The 13,118-nt window shown below is 45.3% G+C and overlaps 1 protein-coding gene and 1 pseudogene across 7 annotated transcripts in view; one reads left to right on the top strand and one right to left on the bottom strand.

Annotated features, from left to right (window-relative positions):
• CDK5R2 (cyclin dependent kinase 5 regulatory subunit 2) overlaps positions 1-13,118 on the bottom strand; it is a 43,821-nt gene that overhangs the window by 18,552 nt on the left and 12,151 nt on the right. Inside the window, exon 1 of one of the 6 annotated variants that reach the window (XM_080976627.1) lies at positions 2,132-2,272. The exons of 2 other annotated variants lie outside the window; for them this stretch is intronic. The gene's annotated coding sequence lies outside the window, so the exon portion shown is untranslated. Of the gene's footprint in view, positions 1-2,131; positions 2,273-13,118 lie in introns of those variants that run through there. 3 more of the 6 variants (XM_080976626.1, XM_080976629.1, XM_080976628.1) reach the window with 3 other exon arrangements.
• Positions 2,360-4,592, top strand: LOC308460318 (A-kinase anchor protein 4 pseudogene; annotated as a pseudogene). Its single transcript has one exon. The product of its transcript is annotated as an A-kinase anchor protein 4 pseudogene (transcript).

The raw sequence follows: 13,118 nt of genomic DNA, 5'->3' as shown, positions 1-13,118 counted from the left end.
CAGGAGGCAGGGAAAGAAGCTCCTTAAATCTCTCTGCACTTACCTATCTCAAATCTACCTACCTATCTACCTACCCAACTATCTACCCATGGGCATAGCCAGGGGGCAGGGAGGCAGCTGCCCCCCCAATCAAGTAAATAAATAAATAAAGTTAAGTATTTTTCAGTTAACTGACCAATCATATTGAAGATAGCTCAGTTCTGCTCCCCCCCCCAACACAAATCCTGGCTGTGCCCATTTATCTACCTATTATATTTATATCCCACCTGTCTTCCAAGGAGCCTAATATGATATATATCATTCTCCCCCTCTCCATTTTATCCACAAAACAACCCCACGAGTTTGTTAAGCTCAGAGGCTGTGTCTGACTCAAGGGCCCCCAGTGAGCTTCATGGCCCAGTAGCGATTTGAACTTTGGTCCCACAGCATCCCTTCCAATTCTCCTGAGGAATGGCAGCATTCCTCTTCTATGTTACATTTTCAGGATGCAAGCCTATACCTGTGTATCTGGGAGTTAAGCCCCACTGAGCTTCTGAGACAGGTACGAGATGGTGCCGTGAGCCAGTAATGCTCACCTGGATATTGCCAAAGGCCAGAGAGTACAGTATTTTAATAAAATCTCATCAGCCGGGCAAAACAAAGGAGGATCTAATCCCAGAGGAATAGGAAATTCAGTCCCTGGAGTACAGAACAGTGGAACAGCCTTGCCAACCTAGTGCCTGGCTGTGATGGATGGCCGTCCTAGTCCAAAGCATCTGGGGGGCATCAGTTTGGTGAAAGCTGATGGGGCCTCAGAGCTCATTTTAATGTTGCTGCTGGGTACCACCCCAGAATCTGCCACCAGGAGGCAGGCTTGTTCTTCTCTGGCTTCTTTATTCCCTTCACCTTGTGGAAGCTGGCTGGTTCCTTTTTGTTAAAGCCCGTGCTTGAAAGATTACAGCATGCCAGCATATGGCATGGAAGCGACCACTTGCACAGATAACCTGGGATGTGGACTAAGCTTTTTGTCCAATCTGGTTCACAGCTGACCTGCCCACCTGTGTCTGTTCAAGAGCGGAGAGCAGCAAATCCAGCAGAAATCATCCATGAGCAAATGCAACATCCTTGGAATACAGTGACAATGCTAATTGCTCCATTCCCAATGCACTGGGGAAGGGGCTGCCCAAAAGGGGCTGGGAGAATGATGAGACAAAATATAATGCAAATGGGCTCAATCCGGGGGTGGAGGTAGTGTCCTTTAGCTTACCATGGGATGGCTGCCAGATATATCACATTGGTGTGATTGCTTCTGGCAACTGAATCTAACAATTTTGCTGGAACAGAAATTTCCCTGTGGGTGATCCAAGCCAATCAGAGATCATGTAATGAGCAGAACAGCATCAGAACACTACACTGGTCTGTCTCTCACTTCTGCCATGGAGCTCATTTGGTGGCCTTGAGCAAGAATTTCCCCTTCAGCCTCTGTCCCCCTCTGCAACACAGAAATAATACTACTACCTTACAGGGATAGGTTGTAAAAATTAAAAGAAAATGTAATCCCAGCTCTTTGAACACTTACCAAAGCACTATATATGTAAATGCTTATTTAGTATTACATCTGGCATTATGATGTTCTTCAACACCAGTAAATAAAATCATGGGAGTAAAAGCAACCAATTGGATTTGGCTGTATATGCTGGCATCAGTATTGGGAAATGATAGCAATTTTAACCAAAAAGCAAACATTTTTGCATAGTGTCAAAAAAGAAGGCATTTTCCAGCAATGCCAAAAATGATTGCAAAAAGTGATGAGTAACTTTAGTTCAGTGCTGTCCTTAACGAAGTGTTGCTTACTTCTGGATAAGTTTACATCAGACCTGTATGTGAAAGTTTTCCTAGCTGATTCTATGAACACATTTCAGTCTGGATTGTGTCACCCCTGAGGGCTATTAATGCAGGACAGAAAGTGGAATGAACTGTCTAGCCAATGTAAGTGTTCTATTTGAATTCCAGATGTAGGAAACCTCCCCACAAAAAGAAAGAGGTAAACATACTTTCTGAAAAATAGCATTAGCAAGTACCAGATTAACCGGAAATGTGGATCCACCAAACACACAAACTGGGTCTGCCTCCTAGTGGATCTCTTTCTTACCTGCTCAGAGATCCACATGCTTCCACTTATTCTCTTGGTCATCAAATTGACTGCTCAAAGGGATTGCCTTAATCCTCATCTAGATGATAGTTTAAGAAAATTATAAAGCTAAAACACAGGCACCTCCGTGGTTGGTTGGTTGGTTGGTTGGTTGGTGGGTGGGTTGGATGCTTTGTGATGTCATTGTTGCTACATGTCCACACAAGTGAAAATGTCCCTTGCTGGCAGAAGAGCATGGAAAGATAAGAGAGGTAACATCTTGAGTCTAGCAGGGTCACCAAAGCAGCTCATCTGAAAAGAAAGACTCTCTACAGCCCTGGTTACAGTAGTGGTGGAAAGACACACTCTTGCTAAAGCATTTGGCAACTCTTTGCTGGTTGGTGGGAAAACATTGATGCTTTGTGAAGTCACCACTGCTGTTATGTGTCCACATAAGTGAGAAGACCACCTGGAGGTAGGAAGAGCATGGAAGATTAAGAGGAGGCAACATCCCAAGTCTGGCCGGGTCATCCAAGCTGCTCAGCTGGAAGAAGAACACTGCACAGCTCTTGATCCATTTCTACTTGTAACCAACAAAGATGGCACAGGAAGTAGACTGGCTCAGCAGCCAGGCTGGTGTGTGCAAGATAAACCTCTACAGCCCTGATACACATAAAGACCAGGAACGTAAAGTGATTTGCTTTGTCGACGTTGCCAACCTGAACTCAAAGGAGAGAGATGGAGCTACTGGTCGATCCAAGAACATCTCTGACCCTGACAATGAGCTGGACTTGGCGAATATGGAAGAGAGGGAGGTCATCATAATCAAGGACAATGAGCAAAACAGCTGCTTTAATACTGAAGGAGCAGTTTGCCTTTTCAAGCAAGGCTCCATTGATGATGACAATGTTGTCAGCTGGCTCAACAATGACCTCCAGAAATATGCAGTTGGATTCCAGCATGCGCTGTCATCCTTAAGAAAGCCTCGCAAGACTAAGGTACTTGACTTAGCATCCAGGAACAACAACAACACTTCTTCCAGCGCCGGTAGTGAGGGAGGGAACTCAGATGACATTGCCTATTACGCCAATAAGCTCTGCAACTTAGTTGTTGAAATGACACGCAAGGAGATCAAGGAGAAATGGGAAAGCTCAGGGAAATGCACCCGCCATATCATTAGCCCCCACAGCAACAGGAACAAGGTGAATATAGCTGAGAATATGGAACGATGCAAGACGCCTCCAGAAATCAAGAGGGACGACCCATTTTCAGGTGACATGGCAAACCACAATGACTTCAAGCAACATGAAGCCATGTATATGGACAAAGAAAGGAAAGCAGACGACATGACTTCCATAAGCAAAGGGATGATGGTGTATGCAAATCAGGTTGCTTCAGACATGATGCTGTCTTTCCTGAAGACCATGAGAGTCCAGAAAGGTAGGCACCCTCCGCCAGCATGTGCCGTTTTGAAAGAGGTACTTATGAAGCACACCAAGGAAATCGTATCAGACTTAATAGACTCCTCCATGAAAAACCTGCACAACATCACAGGGGCGCTCATGACAGACTCTGATTTTGTTTGTGGACTGAAGAGGAACCTTTACAAGGCTGGAACCCAGAAGACAGCAGAGGTTTTGGAAGTCATGGTGAAGCGCTTGTTTAAACTCATCTTGGGAGATGATAAGCAGTACAGAGCTCAAAACTTCACCTTTGCAACCTATAAAGCAGGGGGGCCCGGGGCCATTGCAGCCAGGGCATGCAGTTTTCATCCATGAAAAGGGAGTCTTGTGACTATGGAAAGGAAAGAGCAGGTGGCCCATGCCCAAGGAAACATTTTCCAGCAGGAACCAAGGTGCCGGACAAGCAATCCCTGGATATGTATGCCAGAGAGCTTCTGGTAACAGCATTGCAGCAGATACAGCAGCACCTGCTGGAAAAGAACAAAGACTGTAGACCTCGTGAATGCAACACCTCCTCATATGGCTACATTCCCCGTGACTATGATAGGGCGGAGGGGAGCTGTGGCCCAAAATTCTCACACAGGTCATGTGACAGAAAAGCAGACCCCTGCCATTCGGACAGCCTGAAAGATAAAGGACATCTCATAATGTCCATGGTCCAGAAGATTTTGGATGAGGCTGGCTTAAATCTAGACGAGAACTGCGGGGACAAAAACAGGGGATAGGAGCAGAGGCCTTGGTGGGGAAGGAGCTTCCCAAACCAGAACCAACATAGCAACATCAAATGCATATGACAATATGGAGCAAGATGGATTCGAGCACATTTATCGACCAATTGATGGAATCTGTGATGAAGATGATCTCTCTTTTCATAACTAAAGGCATTTGCTCTGGTATTAGCTAATTAGATACCATCATCACAGCCCCACTGCAAGCAGCAGTGGCATGAATTCAAACTGGTTGATAAAACGGTAGCTGGGCAAGATCATCGATTAAAAGCAAACATTAAAAAGTCAGAAGAGGAGAGAGGCCCTGTTATTAATTCCCTCACCCAAGCTTAACAAAAGTAGACCGGTAACAGCCAGCTAGTTACTAGGTGTTACCCAAAGAAACAATAGTGCCTAACAGGACTTCTTCTGGTAGGTGGGACAGGGTTAGAAAGTACACCACCATCCTCTTCTCGATCCTGTACATCTTAGGAAGGCCCCTGTTTCAGCTAGCTCTTCTCAGCTTATCAAAAGCGCATTTGGATTAAATCTACCAGAAACCCAATCAGGTCAATGTTTTGTTTTGCATTAGAGTTTGAAATGCTACCCTTAAACATGGCAGCAGCCCTTGCAAAACTTGGTGCCTTCCAGATGTTTTGGACTACAACTCCCAATAGTTGGTGGCTGGGGCTAATGGAAGTTGTGGTTCAAAACAAGAGGGCACCAGGGTTAGTGAAGGTTGCATGAGAGGAGCTCTGAATAAATGGGAGATCAGTTAGGGCCCCTCCTGTCCTCCCTCACTTCTAACACTAACATCTGTTTAGCCGGATGATGCTCTTTCCTTCATGGTCTCTCCTTTGTGGCTGGAATTTTGGTGAACCACAGACATGTCTGAGATCTGAGCTGGAACACACACACCACAGCTGCAGGGGGGCGCGGAGAGTAGGTGTAGGAGCCCCTGCAGAAGCAGCTTCTACAGAGTTTCACATGTGTGAAGAGCATAGCAGCCACTGGCATAAAAAAGTGTGCCCCCTAGAATGCCAATGAGCTCATTGCGGCAACAATTCTGGTGCTCAAAGACCTAAGAAAGTGGCAAGTACATGGCTGTGTGTGAAGTGTAATCAAATGCTGTTCGGTGTCAAAGCCTAAAGTGGTCACTTGAAAGTCAAGGGCAGATCCACACTGTACATGTGAAACACATTCAATGCACATTTAAAGCACATGACACACACACACCCAAGAATCCTGGGGACTGTAGTTTGTTAAGGGTGCATGGAATTGTAGCTCTGTGAGGGGGGAGGGAACTACAGGGAAATACTCCTATCTCTTTAAGTTTTTTCTTTTGAACTTTAAAGCTGTCGCATAAAGTAAATGGGGGAAGGGGCTCTAATTTTATGGGGTGGGCTCTGATTTTGTTTGGAGCAGCAGTGCTGGGGAGTTTAATGCTTCTGCCCTTTCCCAGATCTAAACTGCCCCTCCCATATCTGCTTCACATTTAGTTTCACAGTGGGGGGAAATGCAAATGCAATGCAGGCACCTGTATCCTCACACTGCACTTATTTTGGCCCTGAAATGCACACACCATCTATAAATCAGTGCATCACATTCCCTGTGCTACTCATATACATCATAAACACTGCCTCCTACTCATTAAAGAGTTCCAAGGATTCCTTTGTAGACAAACAGAAGGGACTAACTGGGCTGATTGATTCTCTTAATATTTTGTCTTTCAAAGGACTAGTGATTTATTTTCCCCTAATTTAATTAGGAAACAAACTCCCAGAATTCACTGCATCAGCACGTGATGTATCCTGTTCTCCAAGACTTCTGGGGAGCACTGGAGATTTGACAGAGACTTCCTTTTTGTGTCATCTTGCTTTGGGGGGCTGGAGAAGATTTTAATGTTTCAATCTCAATTGAGAATTCTGTGTTGACGAATACCCATATTTATACAGTTCCTGAAGTAATCAGAAGAAAAGTCATCACTTATGTCAATTTCCACTTGTATGACACAGCACAATTTGGAATGGGGGGAAATATATAGGTAGACAAAACAGGTTGGCATAAGTCAGTGTGCGGAAACCGTTTTCCTAAACAGCAACTGACAATCTTCCTAGAGCACCTATCTCATGAACCATGGCATCTGCATCCACAAAATGTATGACAAACTATAAGTATTGAGGTGTAACAAAGCCAATGGTAACACTTCCAAAGTTACCAACAAAGAAACTTTTGGAAGTTCTACAGCAAAGTATCAAAACAGCTTGGTGCCTTCATTATCTATCTTTAGGCACCAGGTGGAAACATTTCAACCAGGCATTCGGCTGATTAACATTCTCTGGCTTTTTAAATGTGTTTGTGGAATGGAGTTTTAGTTTTTTGTTTTTATTATGTGTTTTGTATTCTCATTTTGTATTTTTCTTTTGTGAATAGCCCTGAGATCTTCGGCTGATGGGTGGTGTACTACTGCTACTACTACTACTACTATTACTACTACTAATAATAATAATTACAATTAGTATGAAAGGGTGAACTGAAAGCCATGAACCTGGATATCCTATCATATCCTCTATGGTACCTTTTTGGATTAAAATGAGAGGCTGGTCAGTGCAGAGAAGGAAGCAGCCTCCTCCTGGCTGGAAGCCCATATCCAAAGGGCCAGTGACTCAGGGCAGGAGGAAGGGACTAAGTGAGAGGCTGGAAGGGGTGGCACCGCAGCAAAAGCAATCCCCCCCAATGCTCCCCGACACTAATGAAGATGAAGTGAGCCAACTCCTTTCTTCTCAAAGGGAAATTTAGTAGCTAAGAGAGAAAAAATGCTTTCAAGTGTATTCATCTAGAACAGGGCCCGGCGGCTAGAGATTCCTGCGGAGTGAGCTGGGCCTGGAGACATGAGTGACACGCCGAAAACAAAACAAAACAAAAACCCAGACATGTAAATGCACATAGCAAAACACAAAGAGATGGATGCAGGTGCATGAGCCCTACGGATATACAAACACCTAGCCTGCCAGCACGCAGAAGGACACAGGACTCTCCTGGCTGGGTCACTCCACAACCCAGTTAGCCTGGTATCCTGTTTCCAAAAGAGGCCAGGGAGGTGCCTCTGCAGAGGTGTGTTTGTACGAAAACTAGGGATTGTCATACCAAGCTGCACATCTTGAGTGCATACATGCATGCACACATACAGCTTGACCCATGCACACAAGTGCATGGAAGGTCACAAATACACCAAAATGTAAGCACCTAAGTAGGGTTTATGCCTGCATGGCAGTTTTGAAGGGATACCGCCATGCGTGTGCTGCAGTCTGAGCATGCACTATGGATTTTGCCCACGCCAGGCTCTTCCTTGTTTCTGATCTGCTATACTGTAATCAGCAGTGAGTACCAGATTGGTGTAGGTCATGAACTCTGAATAGTAGGGTTCATAATACTGTATAAAAAATAAGATACCTGAACGTTTGAGCTATTATCATAATGTCAGAGCCTCTGTCTATAATATATAAGAATGATTGGAGAACAGGTGAGGCCTCTGCAGACTGACTGGAGGTGGGCAAACATTGTTGCCATCTTCAAAGCGGGGTGGGGTGGGGAGTCAGGAAGACCTAGGCAACTACAGACCAGTCAGCTTGACATTGATACCAGGAAAGGTTGTAGAGCAGATATTTAAGAATCCAGTCTGTGGGCACATAGAAAAGGATGCTGTGATTACTAAGAACCAGCATGGGTTTCTCAAAAACAAGTCAGGTCATCTTTCTTTTGTTGACACAAGTTGGGTGGATCAGGAGAATGCTGTGTATGGTAGGTTAGTATCCACACACACACACCTCTGTATCTGCCATCTAGGCAAGCAAGAGGCATTATCAGAGTTCAAGGACGCATTCCAGACAGGTAAAAATACTTGGGGTGCAAAGCAGAGCTGGTAAGGGGTGTGGTCTGGGCAGATGAGGGCTTGGCTTGGAGAGAGTTCCAAGGGTCAGATAGAGGCCTGTGGGCCACTCCTGCTCTGTTTGAAAAAACACAGAGAGAGAAGCCTCTGTGCCCCTCTAGAAATTTGGTTTAATTAATGTACCTCTTCCCACTGCATTTTGTGATTAGACCGTCCCCATGCCAAGTATCCAATAACATTATTTTATTGTGTCCCACATTTTTGCCAATGTGGAACACCAGCACCAGATAATAGCAATTTGTAGTGCAGTGCCATACAGTTAAATAAATACAATCAGAACAAAAGTAAAAAGGGAAAGGGGGTTTGGTTGAGTTGGGATAGGTCACAACAGAGCCTGCTGGGCATGTACTTCATGCATACAAGTACACATCCCAGATGTCTGATGTTTATTCTCTTAGTGATGCTAGCTGAAGATAGCTTTTTCATATGGTGCAAGAGTGGCTCGGTCTCCCAACCACAGAGCAATCAGGGGAGACGTACACTCCTTCCAGCTTTTGGCCACCAACAGGGCACACAAAATCCAATTACGTAACCCCTCTGTCAAGGCCCATAGTGTTGGAATATAACTCAGTATGGTGGGAGCATCTGAGGATATTAGGGGTTTCCCCATTACCAAGTTAATATGGACAATGACTTCCGTCCAAAACAATGCCACTATCGGGCATGACCTTTCTGGTCTTATTCTAGCTCCTGATCTCCCAGCCTGCTCCACAAATAATCCTTCCGCTCATGGAATTGTGGGGTTGGAACCAAAGAAGTCCCTCCTCTGTGCCTGAAAATAGGACTATCTGCCTCAACAGATTCCTCACTGTGAGCCACAAGCAAAACGGAGGCATGTTGTAAGGTTCCAGAGCAATAGCAAGTCCAGGCCCCAGCAAAACAATGTCAGTAGTTCATCATAGCTGGAAGAAATTTCCTTCTTGACTTTTAGGGTCTCTAGCTTATCCTTGACAGCCCTTTGGTCAGCAAATGTGACACATATTTGTAAGCTATGCTGTGGATATATGGTGCCACACTGCTCTCATTATATCACTGTTACATACAAATACAGAGGTTGGACTAGCTGATCCCTGTGTCTTTTTCCATCCCTGTATCTCAGGCTTCAGGTTTGTGGCCAAATCAGGTAAGAAAGAAATAGTTTTAGCCATTAGATCAAAGTGGCTGGGGAAAACCCACTTTCTCTGTTACCCACAAACCACCACCACCTCATCTCTCCAAAATGAGAGAGGATGAACTCCAGAAATTTAGGATGCTACCTTTACACTGGGTGTGTTTTTTGTGTTGACTCATATTGTACAATGTAAGGAAAGGCAACTAAAACCAGTCAATTTAACATTCCTTGAGGCAAATGTAAGTAATTGGCATGACCCAGTTCTAAGTGTCCCAGAACCATCCTAGGCTGGACACAGGATAACAATCAGAATGCAAATTTCTCATTTACAAGCTCAAAATATCCACGTTCACATAGGCAGACTCAGCAGGAACCCCAAATCCTGCTGGAATATCTTTTTTATTTTATTTTTTTAACTTCAGTTTTTTAAATGACATCTTCCTAAAAGACTGGATCTATTCTGTTCTTGGAAACTGCCTTGGATTTGTGGATGAGGCGGACTTTAAATAATAGAAATGAGCATTGTTTCAACAGCAGGGATGGAACTCTGCTTTTATGGCTGCCATCTCAAAGGGGCTTGTGGTGACATTGTCCTGAGGACAAGTGGAAACGAATTGGGAGGTGAGCAGTGTAATTATACAAGTTTCCTGCTGAGAGCCAGGGAAGGCTGGAGTCCGTTGCTCAGTTTTTGCATTTAGCAGAACTACTGTTAGCTGTACAGCTTCCCTGGACTGTGCTACAAGAATGTGGCGATATCCACCAACCTAGATGGCTTGAACATGGGAGTGTACAAATTCATGGGAGATAAGGCTATGGGTGGCTGCTAGCAGTGACGGCTGTATAACTGCCTACGTGATCAGAGGCAGCATTTCTGGGAAACACAAGTAGGTAAAGAGCTATTGTATCCTGGTCCTGCTTGTGAGATTCCTATGGGCATCAGGGTGGCCACTCTGAGAAACAGGAGGCCCCTGGTATAATCCAACATGGCTAATACCATTTCAAGCTCAGATGTTGGAGGGCTTGCATGTTGGGATGCTCCATCCCTCTGCCTCATAAAGCCCCCAAACCCTACACATAGAAAACTTTCATGACATCTAGGCCTCCTGACATGCTTGCTCTCTGTATGCAGGGAGGTAATTCCCATCTTCCCATGGAGCAGCATCCCATCTGCACTGGTATTGTGTTTTATCAAAGCCCAAAATGTGGTCCCTTCAGTCAGTGTATATGTTTCTGTACTTACATGCTCAGTCCACCAGAGGGCACTCACACTCCAGCTTGCTCCCAGCACCTGTTGGCCAGATGTGCGCATGGAAGCCTGGGACTGGTCTTTTTAGAGTTCTGCTGCACAGACTTTCTAACTGCCTTTTGGATTTTCTACCCCACTTCCCCATCTTAGTTACATCCATGTTAGATGTGGACAGGAAGGAAGCTTTTACCCACTACTTTGGGTATATAGGCAACTCCATAGCTAGCTGGTCAGCTAGCCAAGGGCCATTCAGTGATCACACATCCCTCACGGCTGCTACTCTGCTCCCTTCTAAAGTGCTTTTGCCTGGCTGGAAGCTATCCTTGAACTGTGACAATGCATCTGATTGCCTGAATAGAGAATGGATAGGTGATAGTTGGGTGCTGTGGGATGTGCCCTTTTTATATTATTAGTAATGTGTTTTAAATATTTTTGTGTATTTTAATTTGGTATTCTATGCTTTATTTTTTAAAAGTAAGTCACTGAGAGAAGTTTTTGTAGTAAGCAACATAACAACAACAACAACAACAATAATAGAGAGATGCATGTGGTGGCCTGGGGGAGAGATGTATAGAAACCTCCGACTTTTGCCTGGCCAGAATGTCGTCTCCCGTACAAAGGTAAGAACCACTGCTCTGCTCATTTTTGCCTCTGGCCGTGTCAACCCACCATGTGGCCCCCAGACAGTTGCCCACCAGGGAATGTGGCCCTCAAGCTAAGAAAGGTCCCCCACCCCGATGCATCATATACAGACAACCACTTCTAGAGTCAGTGCCTGGATCATGTACAGACTGCCAACAAGAGTAAACAGCACCACCAGCGTTGTACAACTAAAGACCAATTTCTCACCAGCAGTATATGTAATTAGCCATTGCCCGCCACTGAGGAAGACTGTTTTGTTGTTCTTTTAAAGGCAAGGGACAAGATAAGGGGTCTTCTGGTTCCATCACCACCCAATGCCTCAGGGAATCCTCCTGTGTTCTGGGAGAATTTGCCCACTCCTACAATCATGTCAAGATTTCCTGGCTCCTCTTAAATTCATACTCTGCCTATATCTTTCTTTAAAAAGCTTTCCCTAGAGCTCTCCTGCCCCAACTTCTCTGTTTCCTACCTTTTCCTCTATGTACCCCAAGATCCCAGAAGCAAGGGGAGGGTGTGCCCTTTTTTCTGTAAGCGATAGGTAACAGACCTACCTTTCAGTGCCTCCAGACTGTCAATGTTTTGTGGGGACTGTCAATGTAGCAGGGAATTTAGCTTTGCCACCTTAGTGCAACAAATCTACTTTTTAAAAGAAACAGGCCTTTTGTGGTTAAGAAAGTGTGGCATGAATGAATGATGGACAGAGAGCTTGTCAACATGGAAAGAAAAAAGGAAATGTAGAAACACTCAACGGGCAAACCAGGACGATTCTCGTTGTCTTATAACCTCCCCTCACAAACAGATCAAGACGAATGCTCAATAAATGGTCAGAGGTAGTATAATCTCCGTGAATGCACAGACTAAGAGGCAACTTGGACAGGATGGAAATCAGCAAACAAAGTGTGACCCAGTCACACAGCAAGGCTCGCAAACATTGAAATCCTTCCAAACTTGTGGGAGAGGATCTGGGGACAATGAGGCCACATCGGTTAGATCAAGAAGACGCATCCAACAACCCCTTTATTCCCCCCCTTTTTACCTCATCAGGGTTTTTTTTGTTTTGTACTGTTTGTGGATCCCTCCCTCCCCCAGGGAGAGCTGCCTTGGTCTGCTGGGGAAATGCTCCTGTACACCCCTCCTCGTTCTGTGCCTGCCTCTCTCTCCTTCTCTCCCCAATGTGTGGGAGTGTGGTTTGGGGTCGTGGTGGGGAGGGTGCCACATGTCACCGCTTCACACAGCTGCTGCTGTTTAAACCAGCTGTGCAAGGCACAAGCGGTGCTGGCAAAGGCACCCAACTCAAGCCGGGCTGCGCAAGTGATGAAGCCTGTACTTAGGCAGCCACAAAATGGCAGGAGAAAAAAGGGCATTTCTCCCTTGGCAGGGTCACCTGCTTTTGATTACAAGGGAATCTACAGGCCAAGGCTGTTTCTTTCTGCTCACTCTACCCGCCCTCTCTCTACCCCACAACACTCATCCCCATACACACAAATGGAATCCAGACTCAAATCTATTTGCCAGAGGAGAACTTTTGAAAAATTGTCACGATCCATTTCAGAGTTACAGGAATTGGTCTGATACAGGAATGGGGAAATCGTCCCAGCTCCCCTCCAATCCTCAGCCAAGCGGCACAGCCAATAGTGAGAGATGGTGGAAGTTGTATCTCTACAACTTCCAGAGGGCTACTGGTTCTCCACCCTTTGGACTGATGGAAATGCTTTAAGAGAAGGCTACAGTCTTTGCTTTCAAATTTGGTCTCTGGAGACCATCATAATGCAGTTCATAACCTTGAAGCTAGTCAACTGCAATACACTCTGTGTGGGGATGCCCAGGGGGACTGCTGAGAAACACTTGCTGAGATAGGATCCAGCAGCCCACCTTTGAGGAGGGCCTGAT

Source organism: Podarcis pityusensis (genome assembly GCF_964106645.2).
Source record: "Podarcis pityusensis genome assembly, chromosome: 1".
Classification (NCBI taxonomy): domain Eukaryota; kingdom Metazoa; phylum Chordata; class Lepidosauria; order Squamata; family Lacertidae; genus Podarcis; species Podarcis pityusensis.
The sequence above is the reverse complement of the archived record's forward strand: the minus strand, read 5'-3'. Positions and strand labels throughout refer to the sequence as shown.